At 59.8% G+C, this 22,868-nt stretch overlaps 1 protein-coding gene across 9 annotated transcripts in view; it reads right to left on the bottom strand.

The window, feature by feature from the left end:
- Positions 1–22,868, bottom strand: part of BCOR (BCL6 corepressor) — an 82,167-nt gene that overhangs the window by 43,297 nt on the left and 16,002 nt on the right. For 2 of the 9 annotated variants that reach the window (XM_054652921.2, XM_054652931.2), the window contains exon 1: positions 14,958–15,537. The exons of 1 other annotated variant lie outside the window; for it this stretch is intronic. The gene's annotated coding sequence lies outside the window, so the exon portion shown is untranslated. Of the gene's footprint in view, positions 1–4,633; positions 4,907–14,957; positions 15,538–15,566; positions 15,674–16,069; positions 16,184–22,868 lie in introns of those variants that run through there. 6 more of the 9 variants (XM_077171687.1, XM_054652944.2, XM_077171696.1 and 3 more) reach the window with 6 other exon arrangements.

Below are 22,868 nucleotides of genomic sequence, written 5' to 3'. Positions count from 1 at the left end.
CAGCCTTTCGGATATTAAAAGCCATGCAATAAATTCCCGGCCTCTGAGCCCTCCCCCACATCACCCCCCGGGCCTCCCTTCCCCCCCGCCCCGTCGCCGCCCGGTTTCAGGCCACTGGAAGGATCATTTCTAGATTTGTGAAAATCCCTGAGAAAGAAGTGAAAAGCAATCGGGGACTCGTAGTGATCTACTTCGATTAGCCCTCAGCCCCGATCATCTGGAGCTTGATTTGAAGGGCAGCGCTCGCACGGTATTTATAAGCTTAAATACGGGCTGATGCTTATGAATGTGTTTAGGTACCTCGTTTATCTTGTACCTCCGACTTATATATTTTCGACTTATAGGAACAACGACCTGTGCCACGGCTAGAAAGGAGACTTCAGAGACACCGTATTGCTGCACCGTTTACAATGCGCCGTATAAAGCTCTGGCAGCAGCCAGCAATCTAATATTAGACAAGTGTTAAAAGAATAGGCTTGGCTGCGCTTTTTATATATATATGTATAAAAAAATAAAATATGCTATGGGGTTTTTTTATGCAATCTCCACACGACATCACCGCTAGTGACACGTTTTGTAAACCAGAGGAGGAAGCTGCAGACTAAGTAGCCGCCGCACGGATCCGCGGATTAGAGAAGAAGTTTGACCTTTACCCGGGACGTGTGGCATTTCATTTAACCATAAAGCTAAGCACAATGCGCCAGCGAGATCGCTAAACCGATTTAAAATACATATAGAGTCATGCACGACAGTAGTGCATCTCGGTTTAGGCAGCGTGCAGGCAGCACGAGGGGGTCGGCCACTATTTTAAGGCTCTTGCCGCAGCCACCCCCCCATCGCTCCCGTGTCCCCCGTGTTCCCCCCTCCCGCGGCTCCCACACCGTCACGTGTCGAACAGCGACCGGGACTTTCTGCCGTGTAAACACGGCACGGCGGAGCCGACCGGGGGCACCCGGGGCTGCCGAGCCAGCGGGGCATCCTCCCCGCCCCGGGCACCGCCGCCCCGGGCCGCCGGCCGCTCTGCCCCACGGAGACACCCCCGGTGCGGCGGGGCCCCGGTGGGCTCGGCCCCCCCGGCAGAGGCGGCCCGAGGGAGCGGCGCCTGTCACGCCGCCTGTCACGCCTTGGACCCTGCACAGACAGGCGCTGCGCCGGAGCGGCAGCGGCGCGATCCCCTCTCCCATATGCTGCGAGGCGAATCATTGCATCGCTCTCAGCTGCCGGCGGCAGCCAAAAGGGGGGAGGAAAAAAAAGTTTTCAATTAATGATAAGCCTAGAAACTGGGGAAGGGGGCGGGGGAGGAGGCCAGTGAGGGAAAGTTAAAATGGCTGGCGATCCTTCAAATTACCCTGGCTGCCTTCCCCTGGAGCCCACACGGCACTGCCTGCCGCGGAGCCCCGGGGGAAGACCCGGACGCCCAGGCACACGCTCCTCGAGGCCAAAGCTGCCTCGGGCGGCCAAGGCTGCCTCCGCACACCGCGATGCCCATACCTGAAGGCTACGGGACATTCGTATAGCGGCGGGCACTCACGTCATCCCCCCCCTTCCCCCGGTTACACCACATCGTGGGGGTGCGACAGAGTGGCTGCAAAGGCTCCCACACACACACAGCGGGGGGAGGTGAGGCGGCTGGTACCCAACTTTGAGGCATCACTGCATGAAGGATTTCCCAGAGATTCGCGGCAAACACAGACCCCGTCCGCTGCACCGGCAGCCCCGCACCGCCGCTACGGCGCCCACCCCCGGGCCCCCCCGTCCCTCCCCGGCGCGGGCGATGCCTCTGTCCCCCCAGGCGCTCGCCGCGGTGGCCGGGCGGGACGGGCGCTCCGGGGGGGCCGGGGGATTCCTGCTGCCGCTCCGGCCGCGGCGGGAAACAAGGCTACTACCGGAGGAGGCGGTGGCGGAAGAGGGAGCCTCAACCGGCTCAGCCGCAGGAACCCCCGGGCCCCCACGCAGACGGGAGAGAGCCCGGGCTCCCTTCCGTCGCCCACCCGCCGCGGCATCTCCCTACCCAGGCCGGCCGCGCCATTTTAGTTACGCACACACACACACACACACTCACAATCTCACAACACACACACAGACGGACACACTCACACACAGACACACACACCGCGCGCGCGCACGGGAGCGAGGTTTCCGCCGCCGCTGCCAGAGACAACAGGCAGCAGCAGCAGCAGCAGCAGCCGAGCCCGGGCTGCGCAGGCGGAGCAGCGGCAGCAGTGGGAGAGAGGGACACACACACACACACACACACGCAAGCACACACACCCACGCACCGCGAGCCAGGCAGAAATGTGCATTTCAGGTAATTTAAGGCCGCATTCCCGGCGCACGGAAGGAAAAGCGCAGGCCTGCGCCCCACCAGCCCATTAACACGCCGCGCAATTGGCATCCCGGGAACCCTTCATTGTTGCCTTTATTCCCTATGGCTTTCGCTCTCCAGGAGGGGGATAGAAAGAGGGGGAAAAAAGGGGTAGGGAGGGAGGAAGGGGAAAAAAGGAAAAATACCACCGAGCCAGCCCCTTCCCCCCGCTCGTCCCCCATTGTTCGTCCGCAGGAGGCTGGGAGAGCGCAGCGCCACGGGCTCGCTATTAGCCGGGCTCCGGCGAGCACTCCCCTGCCCCCAATAGCTCGGGAAACTTAGGAGGCAGGGTAGGGGGCAACCCCCCCACATTGAATACAAAAGCCCCAGCGCTCCTGCGAGAGTTGGGCGAAGGCCTGCGCTCACTTCCGCAACGTTATCCTAGCAGAAATACCGGAGCACGGCCCCCGTTTCCTTCCCCCAGCCCCCGCCGCACCCCCAGGGGGTGGAGTGATTAATGGGCCGTACGCCCTTGGTTTCCCTCCGGCCACCCCGGCACACCGCTCCCCGGCGCGGAGCCGCCGCGGCACGCTGGGCGGGGGCGGCCCCCCCACACATCCGTCGGGGACGTTGGGAGATATTGATCACGGACGACTTCATTTTGCATAACTGCGGCTGACAGGGCCTGTGGTTCCCTCATTTACGGAGCAACAGCTTCGCGGGGCTGATGGATGGGGAGCGGCTCCCTGCGCTCCCCCAGCCCCGCAGCCCCGCCAGGGGACGGCGGCTCCGCTCCTCATGCAGCAAATGGCCGCGCACAACAGGCAAATATTAAACTTAGGTGCCTCCGTCTCTCGTTTTACCTAGCGCGGCCAGCATGGAAGCCTCTCGCTTCCCGCAGGGCTTTGTCTGCGCAGCCACGCCAGGGCCAGGGCCGGGGCACGGGGACCTTCGGCGACTACATCCAAGAAAAAGTGCTTGGGAAGTTGGGGGGGTTTCCTTCTTTTTTTTTTTTTTTTTTTTTTAAATTCCCTCCTCCTAACAACAAACAAATAAACAGGCTGGTTTCTGCTAAACAATGCATAAAAATTAGCCTCGCCCCAAAGTTTATGTCGGGTTTATGGCGCTAACGTTTCTCCTTAATGGGAAACGCTTTCCCGAGCACTTCTGGAAAGCGCTGGCGAGCCCTCAGTTACGAAAGCTGCATTACGAGCACCTCGACTAAATGTCTCTGCAACGTGTCCCGACCTCACATCCACCACCTTCTATTCTCCACCTTGAGAGGAAAGGCCAGTCCAGGGCGGGCACAGCCAGCGCCAAACACCGCCCGACTCAGCGTGCGGAAGGCACCGGGGGCAAAAAAAAAAAAAAGAAAAAAAGAAACCTAACCACGTGAAAAAATACAAAAATTACAAAGAAAAAAAAAAAAAAAAGAAAGAAAGAAAAAGGAAATAAAAAGGACATAAAGTTGCCGGTAGCGGCGGTGCCCCGATGTAGAGGAGGCAGCGTGCAGGCCGCCACCGGCCCTGCCTTCCCATCCCGGCGCTCCGCACCGAAACAAAGCAGCGAATCAACTGCGATGCAGATGGGCGGCTATGAATTTTTTGCTGCTGCTTAGAGCTTTAATTACTCGTTCTTGATCCGTGGGACTACGACACGACACCGCCAAGGTTAAAATGCCCTGAACAGCTCTGAGCAGATGTGAACGAGTTGGCAGACGCGCAAATGAGGTCTGCCTCTAAGCATGATAACAAGTGACTAATACATTGCATATCGCTGAAAGAAAATTATTTTTCTCTAATTTGCATTAGCTTCTTTTTTTTTTTTTTAACGCCGCCGACATTCCCTCCTCAGAGGCAGCAGCATAATCCTTAAAATATTGCTCCGTGACTTTAAAAGATTTGGAAGGAGGCAGCAATTGCCAGTGTTTTGGCTATGCAAGTGTTTTGGCTATGCAGGCTTGTTTATCTTTCCGCCTTTGCTCCAAGGCGAAACTAGTTTCGCAAGCAGTATTCTTGCAGAAAAATGGCACATGTCATATAAAACACCAGTTTATAGGAATTGATGCTAAAATTGTTGAATGACTACTGGTGTACTTTTGCCACTAATAGCACAGTGTAATCCATAAAGGACCAAGGGGACAGTCAAGGCCAAAAGAGAAAAAAAAACATAATAGATTGACTGGAAAGAAATAGATAAAGACAAAACCCATCGACCAAAACGACTAAAAGGGGGGGTGAGGGAGGGAATAACCATCTCCCCTTCTTACCTGCTCTCCACCCCAGAGACACCTCGGCAAAAAGACAATAGTACGTGGAGGTCACTTACTATATAAAACACAGCGGTTCTCGTAGGTAGCGAAATTATGTCAGGTACAAATATAGGTTGGAACCCAGTTCTCCAAGTTTCCTCGACTTTCCAGAGGCTCTTCTGAAAGGGCCAGGAGATCACTCTGGGTACTGGAGCAAACTTCAAGAACAGACAGCATTTTATATCCTACGCTCAGAAGACACACCGAGGGCCTTAGATGCAGAGGCTTTGAGCAGAAAATAGCCACTCGGGAAATTAATGCACGAGGAGTTTTTCACTGAAGACCTACTCCAGGGATCCCTGCACATCCAGGTTATCAGAGGTCGTACGCTGCCATCTCAAGCAGCAACTTCTCTGCCAACACGTGTTTGTGAGGGAAACGTGCTGCCAGCCACCGCACCGCACCGCGCCGTGCCGTGCCGTGCCGTGCCGTGCCCCGGGCCGGCCGAGCCCGCAGCCGGGCTGCCCTCTCCTGCCGCGGGGCTGCCGGGACACCGCGCCCGCCGCTCCTGCAAAGCCACCGGGGCCGGCGCAAACATGCCGCCAGGAGGGATTTCCCAGCGCCGGGGCCGGGCACGGAGCCGGCCGCTCCTCCAGCTGCCTCCCTGCGCTTGTAAATCAAGCGGAGGCGGAAAGAGGGGCCGGGGGGAGGGGGCGGAACGCTTCTCCCCGGCCAGCGGCGTTTGCTGAAGCGTCGCGGCGGGCGGCAGGGGAGCGCGGCTGGGCGCCCCGCCGCCGCCGCCGCCGCCCGGGATGCCGCCGGGCCCCGGGGCGCCCCGCCGGGCCCCGCAGCGCCGGGCGGTGCCTCCGGGAGCGGCGGGGCGGCCCCGGGGCCACTCCGGCCGCAGCGAGAGCTTTTGTGTGCGAGTGCCAGCGAGGCGCGGGCTTTTCGCGCTCCAACAGCTGTCACATTATTTGCACTGGCTGTAAACAGCCTTCGCCTTCCCCCCTCCCCTCAAAACCCCCGCCCCCCTTGCCACAGAGTTAAATCCAGACTAACAATCCCCAGTTAGAGATCAAACCAACAACAGCAGCATTGTGTCTGCCTTCATTGCTTTACCATCAACTACTGCAGCTGGTTTACTCGAAACAAGGAACACCCTCTACCCACCTCCCCCGCCCCGGGGCCACAAACGTGCTTGTTCCCGGAGGTTGGCCGGGCGGAGCCGCGCTGCCCGGGGGTTCCGCGGGCCGGGCCGGGGCTGCGGGGTGCTGCTCCGCCAGCCCGATGTCGGTGGGTGCCAAGCGCCGCGGGGCTCTCCCCCACAGCACAGAAGGGTTTCCAGTCAGCGCTCACGCCCGACGAAACGCCTGCACAATCACAAGTTGAGCTCCGCTCTCGGTGTGGCTTTTGGGAAAGGCGAGGGGGAACCCCGCTGTAGCGGGGAAAGCCGCGCCTGCAGCTGCGCAGCGCCCCGCGGCACACGGCGAGCTCGCCCCCGCGGCGCGGCGCGCCTCCGAGCAGCCCTTCCCCGGGAAAGCCGGGCTTCCCCCGATCCCTGCCCGGCCCTGGGCCGCCGCCGGCAGCGTCCGACCTGCTGTGGCAGCGAACCTCCCGCCGAGGGGCCCCTCCGCCACCCCTGCCCGGGGCGGTGACCCCGCAAGCCGCGGCGGCCCCGGCCCCTCCGCTCAGCCGGGCGGCAGAGACACGCTGCCACCTTCCCCTTTCCACCGTAAGGAGGAAAAAAAAAATAACAAGAAAAATGCCAATAACCTCAAGCACAACTCCAGCTTCGTTCATGATACAACCACTGTGCAGCACACTCCTTTGCTTCCAACTCTCAGAGGGCCTTTTGCTGGGCACAGCTGGAATTTGAGTGTAAATCCTCATAGGTCCTTCCCTGCTTTACTTATTTTTACATCAGCAGCAAAGTTGGAGGAGATGTGGAATTTACTTTACAGAAGCATGGGGAAAATAAATCTGTTCGAGGAAACCTTTCCTTGCCCATTCTGACTCCTGGCATTACCCAAGTTGCTCACCTCTTAAGGGAAAACCGAGACGTGGCAACTTTCTCTGAAATTTGTGTCCCGCACAAACTCTTTACGAGGCCACAGGAGCTGAAATAACACTTTCTATGTACCTATATGCAGCTTGGGAGATGGCACCAGTAAGGAAAAATAGCTGACTTTATTGGAAGCATGTCTCCATCTTGGCCTAACTCCTGCCAAAGGGCAGTACTACCCCGGCAGGTACGGTGCTTCACACCAATGTGGTAAGTTTCCAATCGACTTCCGAATCAGATTCACCATCCAAAGACACCGGTACATATTCACAGGTCAGTGTCATCGACTATTCATTGCCTATACGTAGCTAGAAATCTGCTGGCCTGGTAAAAACCACTGCTAACAGAACAATGTCAGCAAAGGCTGCAACACAGTCTTGTGAGAGACAGGCGATTCGTGCCTACTGAGGCTCTTTCAGCACAAAGGCTTTTAGAGGAAGAAGAGAGAGAAGAGGGGGAAAAAGGAGGGAGGGCTCTCGTGTTTCAGGGCTGCTGTCCCCTGGGAACCAAGAACCAAGTGTAGCTTCAATCAAATGCTGACTTCTCCTCTGGGAGCTCAGTAGGAAACCTGATCTCACTAGCTCATGCCTGCCTCCATGCATATAGGCTGGGTTTTCTTTCATACCAGCAATTTGTATAAAGAGGGGAGCCAATATAGTTTATTGCAAACGAGATCTCGCAGTAATGGATCTAGAGAGATACTTCTGTAGCTAAAATAAGACAACCTTCAGCCACCTGCTCAGGGCAGGCCGCGCCACAGCCGCCTCCAGCTCGGCACACAGGGCTCGGCTGTGGGTGCCCTGGCACAGCACGGCACAGCACAGCACGGCACAGCACAGCCTCCCACGCGTCTCCTCCAGCCCTGCATCCTCCCCAGCTGGCAGCAGCCGCCCTGGGTTGGGGTTTTGTGCAATGCCAGGTTACACTTCCATTAAAACGTTTACCCTGGGAGATCACTTCCTGCTTGCACAAGTACTGCTCCAGCTTCCCCTGCTGCTCCCAACTTTAGCCAGAGGTATTTCTCTCCTCGCCCAGCAAGGCATGGAGACCCACCCCACAAAGCATCCACCCCTGCCCACTGCTCCTGGGCTGCCCTGGCACGGCACAGCACGGCATGGCACAGGAGGCCTGCAGGGAAAGGCAGGCCAGTCCTCAGAGCTCCGCATAACTTCACGCCGGGCTGCTTAATTCTGCACGGGGCTTTGCTAATCCACTCTGTGCTCGACTACTGAAACAGGAGGAAAGGAAAACACTGCACGGGGGAGCACGACCAGGCCAGAGCAAGGTGAGCCTGGGGGACTGCAGGTTGTGGGAAGGGCTTTCCTCAGCACCCAGCTCAGCCTCCTACTGCTGTGGGCAAGTCGGAGAAGCTTAAAGCACAACCCAGCGCACCAGGGCGTGGGAGCAAAGGGGATTGCCCGAGGATCAGAGATCCCTGTAGGATCTCTCCATAGCCAGGAGCTTTCACATGGAGAAAGTTTGGCTCAGGGAGGGAATTTACACCTAGAAAGAGGAGCTCAGCCCATCCCTTTTTGTGCCATTAACAAGTTCTCTGTGAATTTCAAGGAGAGCTGAGAATATGCCCCTCCAGCTTTGATTTCACTTCTCTGTCCCTACCTGTCACCATACACAAATGCCATACTCAAACCATGACTAAACCAGCCCCACAAAGCTGTCTCACCCCTCCAGGAGATTCCCAGATGCAATGCCACCCCACCCCAGGGGAACACAGAGGAAACACAGCGATGGGAGAGGGACAGTCAGCCCCACAGCACCTGTTCACACGGGGACAAGGACACCCATCAGGCTGCCCCAAGCATGCAGTCTGCTCTCTGTGCAAGTACAGGTGTACTTCCCTCTGCTGTAAACTGTGCTAAGTGCCAGCTACTCCAAAACTCCTGTGAACGTGGAATTCTCACTTTTATAACTGACACTACAGGCCCAAATGTTTTGTAATATGCAAATACTGAAAGGCACACAAGGCCCCCAGGTGAGGTACTGGGGTAAGACCAAGAGCTGCTCCAGCTGAAAACGAAAATCAAACCACGCTCTGAGAAAGAATGAGCTGCCAGACTGCAATCCACCATGGGCTGTCTAGAGGTGCATGGGGAAGGAGCCCACCACAGCACCAAGCTGCTGCAGCTCCTGGGTGTGGGAGATAACTCCAAGGGCAGCAGGAGCCATAGAAAGGAGAGCACCGAGGCTGGGAGCACTCTGAGAAGGAAGCAAAGGAAGCCCCCGAGCCTCCCCTTTCCCCTGTGCTCTACCGAACACACTTAGCTCTTTATACGAGCTGTTCCCAGTGTGGCTGGTGGATTCTGCGCTTTCCACTTTAATTGTCTTATCCAAATAAAGCTTTGTTTTCCTTAGCACGACAATCCCAACATTCAGACCGAGATTTTCATTGGACAGAGGAGATATTTTATTCTCTGATTGTTTAGGGAGCCAGGGCTTACAGGGAACAGCCCTGGCTTGTGTGCCTCCACTCACAATGGGTGCTTTGCAGCCCCTTGTCCCGTCATGTAGATTCATTTTACAGAGTTATCAGGGTGAGAATCATGTTTCTCTCAATTTCATAGCTTTCCAAGTCTATCCTAGACTTTAACAAGTCTTTTAGTTTGCACCTAGACAATAAATTTAGTTTAATTTAGCTTCCGGTCTTTAGTTTTAGCAGGTCTTCTTTTTGCATGCAAATCAATATGGCAATTACCATCTAAAAGCTCACCCAGCCCTAGGTCAATGTAAATTGATCATTGTCCGCCTTCTACAAAATAACACCGGGAGTCTGTGGTGCATAATGAGATTATACTGGAAACTGTCTTTCAGATCACAAATTATATTTCATGCTGTCAGGATCTTCTCCAAGAGGACTTCCTTGCATGTCTAATCACATGGCACCGAATCTACCAGCTCATTAGGTAGTTTTGGGGTGCAAAGAGTGAAGGAAGAGTCCCAAGTAATTCAGACAATTCTGGAAAACAGGCAGGCAGGTACAGAGTGATGCTCTCACTCACTAACTTTTCCACCAATGGAAGAGAGGAGGGGAAAAAATCTCCCCTCAGCCAAGAACTGCTGTCCAGCAAACAAGGAAAAATGAATTCCCTGCTGGAAAGCAGCAGAACTTTCCTAAAGCCACATTTGCAAGGAGTTCTTGGCCTCCTCCTTTCCGTCCCCACCTCATTCTGCTGGAGCGCTGGCATCCTGCTCCGGAGAAGCCCGAGGAAGGATGCGCTCTCCTGGCACAGCCCGCCCTGCCCGCCGCAGCCCGGGGACCCGAGCGGGTCAGGTCGGAGGGAAAGGTCGCTCCGGAGCAGCGACTGCTGTAAGCCGGTTCCCTGAAAGGCCAGAGGATTAACGGGATCTGCTCACAGCCAGGGGAACTCCCCCTGCCTGCAGCCCGGGCCTCCGCGTTCCCTCCGGCACGCACACGCCATGCAGCCAGCAAGCGCTGCTCGGGTATTCCAAAGGGGCAAGCCCGGCTCTCCGTGCCACTGTTCAGGTTACTGCGAAACCAAGAAAGAGGGGAGCAGGCCCGCTCCAGCCATCAATTATTTCTAAAGAAACACCAGCCTAAGGAGGAAGTATTAAACTTGGCTTCATGCTGCTTTAAGTCCGCACTAAAATGTGATGTATTGCAGCGTTCGGGGGAAAGACAGCGCATTGCACATCACCTGTGCAACCCAAGTGTGCTGCAGGGTCCCAGCAAGAGCACAGACCTCTGCCGAGACATGCAGAAATCGGAGATCACTTGTCCTCCACACTAAGCACCGAATTACTCCAAACCATATTTAATCTGAGGGCAACGTGGCTGCTTAGCTACGACCTGAACCGCAGCAGGCCCTCTGCCTGTCTTTGCAGGGGCCACTCATCGGTCAAAGTTGAGAGACCCTGTAAACGACAGCCACACATTGCCAAAACTGCTTTGGTATGTGCAGCACTCATTATTTTGGGCCTTGGCGACCTGGGTCCATTTTCTCCACAAACTGAGACACAAAAATATTGTCAACAACTTTGTGCACTCTCGCAGCTGCACAGATCCAGAAAGTTTGCTTGCATGGACTGTACAGGCACCCCTGCAGCTCAGTCACTGTTAGGGGACCTTGGCTTCCTCATTAGTCTTCAAAAAAGCGTATTATCATGGGGTGAAGGAAGAGGAGGGAAGAGGGATGACAATTTTGAACTGCCTGAGAAGCTGCAGCTCTTCGCACAATCTGGTAAAGGCAAATACAGCGTGTGACACGGAGCCTGGGTTGTCCACCAGCACAGGAATAAAGCCAAGGCACCAGTATTGTTTCAAGACCCAGTCCATATTTGGGCATTCAGCTCACACATCCCAAGTATTGCTTTAAATATTAGAGACATTCGCCAATGTGGTTTATAATGCACTCAAATGGGAGAAGTCATTTCTGTTCGCTCTCAGATTACTGGCTTGGTCTTGATGATGGGGGGGTTTTTTGTGGGGGGAGAAGAGAGGGAAACCCTGCTGAGTCTGTTTGCACTGGTCTCTATTAGATGTGCAACAAATCTGCCATTTCCGGCGCTGCTTCTATCTAATTAGAGATGTATTTAGATGTGACGTGTAAATAAGCGCTGAGCTGCCTGCTGCCCTGGCTGCGTGGACTGCTCAGGAGCATTTCCAATAAGGCTGTAGCGCCCGGAACCAGGGCTCAGACAAAGAGGGATGGGAATGGTCTGCGCTGCAGGCGAATCCAACAAAACCAGCTTTTATCTATCGCTCTAAAGCCTTAACTGCTTTTAATCTGTACCGCCCAGGCTTGCACGCCAGGATCGCATCTCATCCACCGAGGACGTCTCAAGCACAAAAGGAAGCACACGCGCACGGAGGAGCTGCAAACAACCCCCGACCCACCCGAGATGCAAGGCAGACCCCGCTCTCCACCTGCCCTTGCGTTCCACGAGGTGTGCTCGCTCCCGTGGGCTTCCAAAGAGCCCGAGGCAGGCACGGCCGGCCCCTGCCTGCACCGACACGAGCCGAGGGCTGCTCCACGCTGCGAGCACAGATGTGGCCCCGTGGGGCGAAGGGCGCCGAGCTGCTGGGGGAGAAGTTGACGGAACCTGAAGGCGGCCACGGAAACTCGCTCCCCCCGCGGGCCGAGAACCTCCATCCCGGGATTTCCAGGGCGGGAAGGGGAGGGGCACGGCAGGGCGGCGAGGGGCGGAGAGCCCCGGGGACACCCCCGAGCCCGAGGGGCTGCCTGACTCCGGCTCCAAGCGCTCCTCCTCGGAGTTTCCAGAGAGGAAACTCCTGGGAACGAAATCATCTGGCACTCGCCTCATGAACTCTTTTCCTGTTGTGGGAAACATCTCGTATAAAGCCATTAGATGGACGGGGCAGCGCCGGGGCCCGGAGGCACGCTACCCTGTCCCCCCCGCCCCCGCTCCGACATCATCCCTGCGATCGCTGCTGCATCTTTCCAGGCCGGGATAGCCAGCCCCGATCCCCGATCCCCTCCGGCGTTAAGGGTTAACAACCATCACCACCAACACACAAAAAAAAAAAAAAAAAAAAAAAAAAAAAAAAAAAAAAAAAAAAAGGAAGGAAGAAAAGAGGGAGGAAAAAAAAGAAAAAATATCGCGGTGACCTTTTCCGTCTCCCCCACTCTCCCTTTCAGGCTCCGGTTCCTGAGCTCGCAGGGAGCCTGAGCGGCTGTCTAGACCGATCTATCACAGACGGACAAACAATACCAGGAGAAGCCCCTGCCCGGTCCCTCAGCCTCCGCCACTCACCTTAGAAATGGCGAAGAACAGAAAAGTGACCGCGATACAATCCTCCCCGGTATATTTATAGCCTTCCACACAGCCCACCTTCATGCCTGACAAATGAGATTTTGTCTGCTCTCTCAACGTACGCTCCAATAAACACACACACTTTTTTTTTTCTTTTTTTTTTTTTGTGTGTGTCTGTTTGTTTTTGGTAACATTCCGGGCTCGTCCCTCCGATCCCGGGGCGGGCGAGGGCCCACCACGCCCGTGCGTGACGGCAGGTCTGATAGCGGGGGCAGGAGGGACTGGGGGCAGCAGTAGGTGTCCCGGTCACTCGTGTCCATATGCAACCTCCCACCCTGGAAGCTTCAATATCCGTATTCATCACGCCCCCTTCACACACGGCCCCCCTCACCCGAAGTACTCCCTGGGCCCTGCCAGCCCTCCAGGTTGCGTATTAAAGAGGTATATACGGGGCGAGGAGCCGGAGGTCCAACGCTGCAAAAGGCTGGGGAATAACTAATGATCTGTGCAGCCCATTGATCCGGTGCATACTTCCTAATTAACTCTGAGTCACCTATTTGTGACAGCAATTCAAAGAACTGCACCAGGGATAAACTGCAACCCCGGCGCGCGAAGGCAACCCGGCGGGGGGAGCGGGGAGGGAAGAGGCGGCGGGGAGGGGGGGGCGCTGGGGGAGGAGGAATTTGCTCCTAATCCTCCTAAAAGCAATTAGGGTGAGCGCTGCGCTGGCTACCTCTCGGGAAGGAAAAAAAAAAAAGGAAAAAAAAAACCCACCCAGCGCAGCGGCTCCAACAGCAGAACCGAAAGGAAATGAATCGGTGTGTCGCAAGGGCGAGAGCACCGGGTTTCAGACAGACAGGCAAGCCTCAGCACCTCGGGGACGAAAGTCGGTGAGAGCGGCGGCCGGAGGAAGCGGAACGCCGGTCTCGGCGGGCAGCGGCGCGCACGGAGCCGCGGGAGGAGCGCGGGCGGCGGTGACCCGGGAGCGGCGGAGCCACCGGCGGGGGGTGCGGGCGCTGCCCGGGGCACCCAGACCCCGCACCGCCCGCCCGCTCTCGCCCCCACCTTTGTTCCCAAGTGGCTCTGGCGGGGCATTGCTCTTCCCGGCCGCCCCCCGCGGTAGGGCCACGGGGAGGGGGCGGGGAAAAAAAAAAGTTAATAGAAACCTTTGGAAAATCCGGGCTTGGCTACGTGGTGCGGGTTGGGCTCCCCCCGCCCCCCCCCTCCTTTTTTAATGCAAACACGAATACAAAAGCTGCGGGCTCTAAAGAGCAGATGAAAGCAATGAACGGAGTTTCTGGAAAAGATTCATTAGTGGGAATTAATGCTGCGAGGAGCTCCGAGGCGATACCATTAAAGTCAGTCCCCACACTTTGTCAGTTTTACACCGCTCGCTATGGTCGGGGCGGTTTTTTTTTTTTCTTGTCGGGGTAAATGGGGGAGGTGCTCTTCGCCTTCCCCTCGCCCCCTCTGCGATCGCCAAACCCGGGATCGTACAGACATCGCGGAAATGAGAGAGGGAGGGAGGGAGGAAGGAGGAAGGGGAAAGAAAAAAAAACCAAAACAACAAACAAACCACCCAACATACACACATCGACAAAGAAAGAGGAACGTGAACGCTCCGCAGCCCTCGCCCCCGGACTCGCTCCGCGAACATCAAATGCATGCCTCATATGCTGCGCAGAGCCGCCCCACTTGGCCCTGCCTTCACAAAGCAGCCTCCGCTGCCTCCCCGCCTGGCCGTCCCCCTCCGGCTGCCCCATTGATGGCAAGCCCCGAGCCTTCCTCTGGCTCGCTCTCCCAACTCCAAACTACATTTTCGGGCTGACTAAACTTCCGTGTCACTCCGGACCTCACGCCAGCACCGCTCCGCGCACGGGAAAGCCCCGGGCCGCCCTGTCCCACGTGCGCCGCGGCGCCCGCCCCGCCGGGGCGGAGGGACAGGGGGGAGCAGCGCCTCAAGCTCTCCCGGCGGGGAGGAGGCGGCCGGCAGCGGGCTCTCCCGGCGGGGAGGAGGCGGCCGGCAGCGGGCTCTCCCGGCGGGGAGGAGGCGGCCGGCACCGGGCTCTGCCCGCCGCTCACCTGCCCGCCGCCGCCGCCGGACCGCGCGTTGCTCGGGGCGGGGAGCCCGGCCCGCCCGGCGCGGGAGCTCTCCCCGCTCCGCGAGCCGGCAGCGCCGCTCCTTGCTCGCCCCGTCCCACGGGAGCCCCCGTAACGCCGCTGCTCCGGCGCCTTCCCAGTCACAAAGTGCGAGACGACGGGAACACCGCCACCACTCCCCACACGGGCGCACCGGAGCCGACAACGCGATCGGGTGCTTCCCCCCGCCTCCGCTGCCCCAAACAGGCATCTTCACAAGCAACTGCCACCAAACTTCCCCTCCGACACCGCAGCCCCGGAGGCGCTCCGCTAGACCCTCCTGCCCCCGCCGCTCCCGCCCGAGCCCCGCTGCCCCGTGCCGTAACTTTCTGCCACGCCGCCGCTCTGCCTTGCCCGCGGCCGGCCGAGGGGAGCCCCGCAGCCGCCCCGGCACCGCGGGACTCGGCGGCGGCGCTTCCGCACGGGAGCTGTTCGCGGAGCGGAACACTGACCTTCCTGCCGCGCCGCGGGGCTGTGCCGTGCGCGGTCCGAGACGCGGGTCCTCACACCGTCGCCTGGCCCTGCTGCTCTCCCTGAAGGGCAGCCCCGTCGGGGGTGGGAAGAAGAGACGAGAAAAGTTTCACGATCCGACTCCCCCTCTCCGTGGGTGCGTGTGTCGCGGCTTGCCCCAGCGCGGGCGGGTCGGGGAAGGGGCGCGGAAAGACCAGGGAGCTGCGGGGCGCGGGGAGCGGGAGCGGGGCCGCCCTCTGCGCCGACGGGGCAGGTGCCCGCGGGAAGGGCTTTGCTCCTCGGCTCGACTGGGCTCAGCAGCGGGAGTGGGAGCGGCAGCCCGCGATGCTCATTCCGGCTGCCGGCTCTGGTTTGGCAGCGCCATGTTGCTGGCTTGCTCCGGGCGAAGTTCCTGCGCTGGCGAGCGCGGCGCTCCCCACATCTCGCCCGCGCCGCCGTCTCCCGTGCCCTGGCCGCCGCGGCTTTGTGTGTGTGTGGCTGGGGATTTAATTCTCCTCCTCCTCCTCTTCTCCTCCTCTCTCTCTCTCTCTTTTTCTTCCTCTCCCCCCCCCTCCCCTCTTTAGTCCGCCGGGAAAGCCGCTCTTCCTCACCTTGCCGCTGGGAGACCGGGCTCCGTCTGCTGCACGCTGCGCTCCCCTCGCATCCCCCCTCCCTCTCTCCCTCCTCCTCCTCCTCCTCCTCCTCCTCCAGCCGTCGCCTCCCCTCCCTTCCCCTCCCCCCGGGCAGGCGCTGCACCGAGGGAGCCGCCGCCAGCAGCAGCAGCGGCAGCAGCGCCGCCACCGCTTTTTCCCTCAGCAAGTTTCCCCCTCCCCTGGCTGCGTTTCCCTGCTTAGGCAGGGCTCGCCCGGCCGCTCGCCCGCTCCCCCCCTTGCCCTGACTAATTGATTTGCCCCCCCTCGCCGCGCCGCCAGCCCCTCGCCTCGCTCGCTCCCCCCGGCTGGCACAGGTCGCTGCCAAGCTGCGGCGCCCCGGGGGGGGACTCCGCGCTCCCGCGCTCCCCGGCAGGCAGGAGGGGAAAGCCGCCCCCCCCCCCCCGCCCCGCCGATACTCCCCTCTCTCGCTACCCAGAAGGCCAGTGGAGAACCGCAATTACCATAAAGCTCCGTTCACTCCGCTCCGCCAAGCTGTCAAAACCCCGGCGGCGGCGGCGCTGCCAGACATCGCTGCGAGCCTCCGCGGCGGGTCGCGCCGCGCTGCCACCCCCCGCCACCCCGCTCGCCCCCGGCCCCTCCGCCGGGCGCCCCCGGCCCCCCCACCCCGCTTCCCCCGTGATCCCAGCGGCGCCTGGAATACCCCCCGGCGCTGCAACCCGCGCCCACAGTCACACCCGCCGGCTCCGGGGTTCCCCCTTCGCGCAAAGGCATCCCCGCTCCCCCAGGACCGGCCGAGGGCTCGCAGCCGTCGTAACCCCCCGCAGGGGCCACACCACGAGCGGAGCCTTTCGGCCGCGGCCTCTCACACTCGCGGAGGGGGGTGTGTCGCCCCCCGATGCCGGGGCCCCTCTCTGGGTCCCACCCGCCGCCCCCAACTTCGCGTGGTCCGCGGCTCGGCCGCGCTGATTTCCGCGCTTCCCCCCGGTCCGCTTCTCCGAGCTCTGAATCGGGATGGAAAAAAAAGCCACTCGTTTGTCAACGTCTGCATTGCGGGGGGCGGGGGGGGGCCGAGGGGGACCTTATTAAAGCGCGTTTTCGCCTGATCCGGCTTTGGCAGCCCTTAACGCGCTTTTTACCCGGTGTGAGCAGTGTGGCAACCCGGGGTGGGGTCACGACTGAAGGGCCGTTTCCCTCGCTGGCATTTCTAAGGCTTGCTTTAAGATTTCTGCCCGGATCGTGGAGCCCTTTAATCTCCGGGTTGGTAGTTATCGGCTGCATCTATTTACTTTGGCAAGGCAACTTTTGGCTCAGCGAGCTCGACTCGTAAATTTCAGGTTCATAACGCCCATCCCCGCTGATACTCCCAGGTTTGGTCCCGCAGAGCCCGCGGCGTGGAAGCTCCCGGGGCGGCCCCGGCCGCAGGGCCAGGCGGGCTCTCGGCCCCTCTGCTCCCCCGCACCTCCCGGCGCCTTCCCGGGGAACGGGAGTTCTGCCACCTCAGCGCCGCCGGCGCCGCATCGAGCCCTTCTCGCCGCCGCTCCGTGTGGGAGCGACTGCCAGCCAAACGCCAGGCGATTAACGCGGACAGTTTGCCCCAGGGGGGATTTTTAATCGCTTCGTTCAGGACCCTGCGCGAAAAGGCTGAAGAGACGCTCTGAGCTGCAAAAGCTTCCCTCACTGAGGGCGCCGGAGCAGCAAGCAGGGCGATGGGAATTCAACGCCGGAGCAGGACGGCCCGGGCTGCCTGCCTGCTCTGCGCCGCTGCTTATCTGAACATGGAAAATGAGAGTTCTCCGAAGTTGTCCCTACTAAAGCTCCCCCTCTCCCAAATCGAGAAGCGTTTAATAGAGAAGATACACTACGTCTGGGGAAAAAAAAATAAGTGGGGGTCGCCCAATGCACGGGAAAAGGACACAGAGTCCAGAGAAAAGCACACACACCCCTCACATACACACACGCAGCCGGGTCATGGCCAGAGGGTTGGCATTTCATGAAACTGCCATCACGGGCTTTGGAGTTTCACTGCGTCTCTTAAAAAAACTCGCCCGTCTCAAAGCAGAAGTGAAATATCCACCATCTGAATGAAACCCGAAACGGCAGCCGCACCGCTCAGCTTCCTCGCAGGGGAGCCCTGGAAGCCGCCGAGGATGGGGAACGGGCAGCGGTCCCACCGTGCTGGCCGACGGGGAGCACTGCCCCGAGTAGCAGCCAGGTTTGATCCTGGTGCGGCGGGCCACGCATCTGAAAAGACTCCCACACGTTTTTTTAATCTCCAATAACAAGCAGAAGGACACCTGGCCTATTACGCTGTAAAGCTATTTTTTATAAAGATGTTTTAGGGCTAGACATTAAAAGTTATTAGATTGAACACACGTGAGTTACAGGCACACAGCTGGAGGGGAGGCCTCTGTTGGATTTTTTTTTTTTCCCTTTCCTAGGAAAACCTCATTAAAATTGCTTCTTTCTATATGAAAGCAGAACTAGCGCGTTTCCTGGCGAGGTGGCCGCAGCTTCCCGGCTTCATTGATCTGGGCTTTGTCTCTCCCCACAGGTCTGGATCTGCGGTGCCAGCGGCCCGCACTTGCATCACAAAAGTCGCCCGCTTCCCTTCCCCCTGGCTGCGAAGTCCAGATCACAACTGTGTGCCTACAGCCTGGGGCTGGATCCTTGGGGCAGGGGTGGTTGGGTTTTTTTTTGTTTTTCACTAATGACTTAAAAGTTATCTCGGGGTAAACTTGCTCCGCTTTTATTTTTAACCGTAAACTTTCTTTGTGAACGCAGCTTCCTTCGTGGCAGGGAGGAACAGACCCGCGCTTGTTCGCCTCTGTGCCTTTTTTGTTCCCCGGGTCCCCGAGCTTTGCAGCGGGAGGCTGGCGGCTCCCGGCGAGAAGACATTGGGGCTTCAGTTCGCTCCTCCCGCGGCCTGCCCCGGCCGGCTGCGCGCCCCGCCGCCTTCCCCAGCGCGGCTCCGCCGGGCACCGCCGAGCTAACCCCGGAAAATTCAAAGCATGCTCTTGCCTTGCGGATTACCGGGCGGCCTCCCCCCCTCCCACACGCCCCGGAGGGAGCTGACCCCCGGGTCAGGCCGCTGCACACTGCTCTCTCCCCGGGAGGGGAGGGGGGCTCCGCTCTGTCGCTGCTGTTGCAGCCGCCGAGAAGCGGGGCGAGGATGCGCTCGCAAAAACGGCTGCTCCGATAATGCTAAGTACTTAACCTCCTCGTAAAGACAAATCCATTGTTAATGGCAGAATAGGCTTCTCGCAGGAGGCTTCCAAGTGGGATGGCTTTATGCCGGCTCTCATTTACCTCCAGCGCCGCCTCTAATTGGAGGCTTCCCCGCGCCCCCGGCCCGCGCACCTCAGAAAGTTGAGGGTTAAAGTGCAGGAGTGGCGAGTCCGGGCCCTGGCCCTTCCACGGCCCGATCCCCAAACGGCAACCGGAGCACGCGAGTCCTTCGGGCACGGGAAATGAGACAGAGGGGAGATGGGCGCTGCGAAGGTAAAATGAATTAATGCGAGCGAGGTGCTCAGACAGCCTGGTGATGAGTGCTAGGAAAAGCCTATAAATAACAGATCACTGTCCTAAGCTCTGAATTGCCCTGGTTGAGTGTGTCTTAAATCAGACCTTTATCATTGGTTATTGTAAGGCTGTTTTTAATGGAAGTGTAGGAATCTGAATAACAAAACAAGACAAGCCTCAATTGGCGTTATACAGGGTCTGCAGCGCTTTCAGACCTGACACGGCGTCAGCATATTGTAACACCGCCATGCAAACTCCCCGTGCAATCAAAGGGATTTTGCATAGCAGAAGTACTATAATTTTACTTCGTAGTTCAGGGCTACTCCGTTGACAGGAGATCCATAATTTTCTTTCCGTCTCCCCAGAAGAGCCCGAAACGCGCTCGGTTCACGGACTAAGCGCCGCTATCTTTCTTACAAAGGCGAATGACAAATCGCTCCGGTTGCGTTTGCTTCTCTCCGCACCCCTTCCCCGCTCCACCGAACAGCGGAGATGTCCGCGATCCTGCGGTCCCCGCTCGGCGCCCGGAGGGGACAGCACGACAGGGACACACAGACAAACACTCGCACTATTGGCCTGCCCCCAGCCGGAGAGCTCGGCCTGCCGCGCCGCGGCCGGGGGAAGCTCTCGCCGGGCCCGGGCAGAGCTCAGAGCTCGCAGCGCGGAGCCCACCGGGCTTCGATGCGCGGCCCGGGCCCGGGGTGGGGAAGGGGGGCGGCAGCCCAGCTGCAAGAGGAGGGCAGGCTGGCTGCGAGCTGCCCCCTCCACCTCTCCCACTTGCATACCACGGCCATTTTGTCTGCTTGCGGCGCGCCCGTGTGCGTGTCCCCCGCCCCCGCCCTGTCCCCTCGGGCCGCTGCGGGCGCTGCCCCGGGCGCGGGGGCTGGGCCGGGCCGGCGGCGGGGCCGGCGGGGCGGGCGGAGGTGAAAGGCGGGCGGCCCCGGCCGCTCCTGAGAGCGGAGAGATGCAGCCGCTAGGCAAGGCCCTGCAGGGGAGGGGGCGTGCGCCGCACAAGTCTGGAGAGGAGTAAAAATAGCGCCGGCGAGGTTGTCGCTCTGCTCGCCTCCCCCCATCCCAGCGGGGGGCAGCGGTGGGGCTCGGCGGGAGGGCGGCGTGCAGGGCTCGGGGGCGAACGGGAACGGGAGCCAGACAAAACCCCGGCCCGGCGGAAAGCGACGCGGACGAGGTTGAGCCTTCGCCTTTGAAGGCGATGCGCGGGAGCTGGAGGCTACGAGCCCTTTTCCTGGTGGGGGTCCCTGAACCCCGGGAGGCGCGGACTGCGGCCCGTCCCCGTCCCTCGGCGGCCTGGGGAGGAGCGGTAGCGAGCGATGACTTGGCGGAGGAACAGAAGCCACCATGCTCCCGAGTTTAAACATAATACGGCGGCCGGGGGAACCGCCATGGTTTGAAGGTGTGTTTGTGCAGACTACAGCTTGTATGTTAATAATTGGATACAGTCGATGAATCACCTCCGTCCTCCTTCTGGTTTTGTTTTTGTGTTGTGTTTTGTTTCGAAGGGGGTGGGGAGAGAGAGCGAGGAGACGGTGGCTCGGCGCTGAATACCAATTCCGAGCCCGGGTTCATAAACACTGGGGTTATTCACTCCGCCCCAGAGGTGACAGCGGAGGCCTCCGCCGCCCTCCGCGCCCGCGCCCCGCGGCGCGGCCCCCGGGCTCGCCGGCGTGCCGAGCGGGATTTGCGCCCCGGCTGGAAGCCCGGCAGCGGCGGGTAGCTCGTTGGGGTGCATACATATGAAATGAGAGCCTGCAACATCAAAGCAGCAGCAGAGCGGAGGCAGGGAGGGGCTCTCCGTGCGTACATGTGTGTACCTTTCCAGAGAAAAGCCCCTAATTTTTAAAATCGGACACCCCCCCCCCCTCCCGCGCCCTTCACTCGCATGGCAGACACGAGGAGAGATTCTTTAGTCCTGTACTTAACACTTCACAGTGTTTTTAGCAATTAAGGCGAGAGGGGGGTGGGTATAAAGATAAGCCACTTTTTCGCCCTGCAAGTGTGAAAGATAAGATAACAGTAAGCTGGGGCAAAACGTCTGCTTACAACCTCCCCCCAGCGATTCTGATCGGTCACCTCTTATCTCGGAAAATGTTCATTTCGAAAACAGCTTCAAAAATCCAAGGGAAAATAAAAGTATTTTCCGTTCAGAAGTGCCATTTAAAACCCCGTCCTCACTTCATCTCTCTACATCGTCGTTCCCCCGCGCCCTCCCCCCCACCATCACGGTACCCAAACAAGGGCAGCAGCCGCTTCATAGAGCGCCTCTCGGAAGCCAAATCACGCAGGTAATCAGAGGACCGAAACCTGTCAGGCGCCGAGATTAGTGGCTCCCCACCGCTCCCCGGCCGTGCCCGCTCGCCGTCCCCATCGCAGGCGGGGGACCCGGCCCCTCGCTGCCCGTAGAATGGGCAGAGACCCGCGCTAGGGAAAGCCCCGCAGGCCGAGGCCAACCGAGAGCCGGGCTGCCTTGCCCGCTTCGTTTCTCCGCAGCACCCCCGACGGCGACGCTCCCCCCACCCCCCGGCCTGTCCCCCTGCAGGATCCGCTGTGGGCGGGCCGTGCCCCGCGTCGGGTCGGTTCTGATCCGGAGCCTCTCGGCCGCCCCCGCTGCCCGGCGGGCACAGGCGGAGGCCGTGTGCGGGCAGGGTGCCCGGTGCACACGGCGGTGGCCCTGCCCTCTGCGGCACCGGGCAAGGCCCCGCCGCGCCCGCCCCGAGCCCCGCGGGCAGGATGCGGGCGCTGTTCCGCCCCGGCCCGGCGCGCCTGCCACGGCCGGGGTTCCGCGCTGCTTCCCAGTCCCCGGAGGCCTCCCCCTGAGCCCGGAGTTTCCCCCTCCCGTCCTTGAGCCGTCACCACCTGCGATAAATCGAGATGTCGAGTAGAAAAGGCTTCCCGACCCTTTCCCGAGGGCAAGGAGCGGCAGCGCCGCTTCCTCGCTGCCCTGGGAAACCTCCACGCGAGGCAGCGGAGCGTGTGTGGCGTGGGGCTGTGTGCGCACCCTTGTCCCCCGGCAAAGACACATCGAGGGCACCCCAGGGGAAACACGATAGCAGCGACCCCGCGCTGCCCCAGCGTGCTCAGGGCCGGAGCAGAGCAGGGGTGGGTCGGCGGAGAGCCAAGACTGGGGGGGGGGGGGGGGCTTCCCCAGGCTCGCCACACCCCCGATCTGCTCCCGCCGCCGTTCTCAGAAACCCGTCGGTGCCGTGCTCTCGAAGTGAGTGGGTCAGCAGCTGATGACAAGGGGAAAAAAGAAGAGAGCGAGAGAGCGAGCGAGCGAAAAAAAACTCCCTCCCAAACCCTAGGCTGGCGCGATTACTCATCCCCAGAGTTCCCCTAAGTCAGAGAAACTTGGCGAAGTCCCAAGGCCGAGCCGTTAACACGGTCTCAGGCTCCCCGGGCACCTTCCGCCGCCGGGCCGGGGCCGAGGGGGCCGGGGCTGAGGGGCCTGGCAGGCCAAGGCCATCGGGGAATGCGCGTCCCCATCCTCGGCGCTGTTCGCGCTCGAGTTATTGTGGAGCGTTTTATCTTCACCGTCACATCGGCAGCTAACGAAGCTCGGCGGCTGCAGCCCACACGACTTTGGTTCTCTGCATTTATCCTTCAATAAAAGCCGATTCCTTTATTAGAAACAGGAGACGTGTCTCCTACCGCCCCTATCAAATCCCAACTGGCAAGGCGCAGCCGACACCTCCCCCTCAGCCCCCCCTGGCCGAGAGGGGCAGGCGGCACCACCCCATGGCCCACGTCCCCTTCCCGCCGGACCCC

Source organism: Agelaius phoeniceus, chromosome 2 (genome assembly GCF_051311805.1).
Source record: "Agelaius phoeniceus isolate bAgePho1 chromosome 2, bAgePho1.hap1, whole genome shotgun sequence".
Taxonomy (NCBI): domain Eukaryota; kingdom Metazoa; phylum Chordata; class Aves; order Passeriformes; family Icteridae; genus Agelaius; species Agelaius phoeniceus.
The sequence above is the reverse complement of the archived record's forward strand: the minus strand, read 5'-3'. Positions and strand labels throughout refer to the sequence as shown.